The 1,538-nt window shown below is 39.3% G+C and overlaps 1 pseudogene; it reads left to right on the forward strand.

The window, feature by feature from the left end:
- Positions 1-863: 863 nt before the first annotated feature.
- LOC138166641 (bis(5'-nucleosyl)-tetraphosphatase [asymmetrical] pseudogene) lies at positions 864-1,328 on the forward strand (annotated as a pseudogene).
- Positions 1,329-1,538: the final 210 nt, after the last annotated feature.

Consider the following 1,538-nt stretch of genomic DNA (forward strand, 5'->3'; position numbering starts at 1 on the left):
AAGAGAGAAAGAAAGAAGAAAGAAAGAAAGAAAGAAAGAAAGAAAGAAAGAAAGAAAGAAAGAAAGAAAGAAAGAAAGAAAGAAAGAAAGAAAGAAAGAAAGAAAGAAAGAAAGAAAGAAAGAAAGAAAGAAAGAAAGAAAGAAAGAAAGAAAGAAAGAAATTATGATCCCAACCTTGCAAAAGAGACAAACGCTAACCATGTGACTCATAATTACAGTAGGGGGAATAAAAGTCACAAATTAAGACTTTGGATCTTCCATTGACCAAAACATATAATAAGAATATATAAAATACTGATTCATACCTATACTCACATATTGTAAGCTTATTCCCTTACAAGACAAGATGAAGGAAGAATGACAATCCAACAAAATGAGATTCATGAGAAAAACTGCTGGATATACTTTTTGGGATTGAAAAAGAAATCAAGAAATGGTGAAAGAATTTTAAATGGATCCAATAGCTGAATGCATCGAAAATTACTGAGGAAAATGGAAAGACCATGTGGAAGTAAGGGGCAGTTAAAGAATGCTGGGACAAGTAATAGCTAGAGACCCCAAGGAAAAAGATTAATGGAAGCTCATTCAGAAAGAATATATGAAATAAAAATAATCCCCTAGGTCTAATGCTTGGGAAAGGAACAAGGTTGTCATAGATGTGCAAAAAATATTAATAGCTCTTTTTGTGGTGGCAAAGAACTGGAAACAGTCTTCCCCATACCTGCAGTCCCAGAGATGAAGAACTGAGGCCCAGAGTAGGGAGGGAGTGTCCCAAGCTCTCACACTGATCAAAGACAAAGTGAAGAAGCAGGGCTAACAAAAATTGATTTTCGTGGAGCATTACTCTTTCCTCACAACCACATATGAGATACTTAATGTGGACCATGTCTCTGAAAGCATGTGGCTTCATTGTTTTACTAAGACCTTGAATTCCCAAAGTGTACAACAAAGCCATTGAGTTTCTCCTTCTGCAGACATGATATGGAATGAATCACTGGACTCCCCCTAAAGGTCATGTGGACCCAGGAAAGAGTGACTTAGAGACAGCTTTTAGGGTGACCCAGGAGGAAGCTGGCCTAGATGCCAGCCAGCTGAAGATCATTGAGGGATTCAAGAGTAAGCTCAACTATGTAGTCAATAGCAAGCCCAAAACAGTTATCTACTGGCTGGCATAGGTGAAGGACTACAAAGTGCAAATTCAGCTATTCGGGGAACACCAGGCTTATCACTGACTGAAACTAGAGGAGACCTGCAAGCTGGCACAGTTTAAAGATATGGCCACATCCCTAAGAGAAAGGCACAAGTTTCTCAGCTCCACCACACCTTGACCCCAGGAAAGGGAAGGTCTTTTGAGATGCCCAAGATTCAGCCTACTGAGGTTCTCAGGTGTCTTTTCTGAGATCAACCCCCACCCTCATTAGATTATCCAGTCCTTCAGTATGGGGAAGCTGAAGCAACCAATGAAATCAGGCTAATAAGCCTTTTAGGTCAGAGGTGTTGAATGGTGTTGAAATGAAAGAGTGGTATGGAAATAAATA

The sequence above is a fragment of the Petaurus breviceps genome, unplaced genomic scaffold (assembly GCF_028583685.1).
Source record: "Petaurus breviceps papuanus isolate PSGF00001 unplaced genomic scaffold, PetGlider_PUasm1.0 225, whole genome shotgun sequence".
NCBI classification, from domain to species: Eukaryota; Metazoa; Chordata; class Mammalia; order Diprotodontia; family Petauridae; genus Petaurus; species Petaurus breviceps.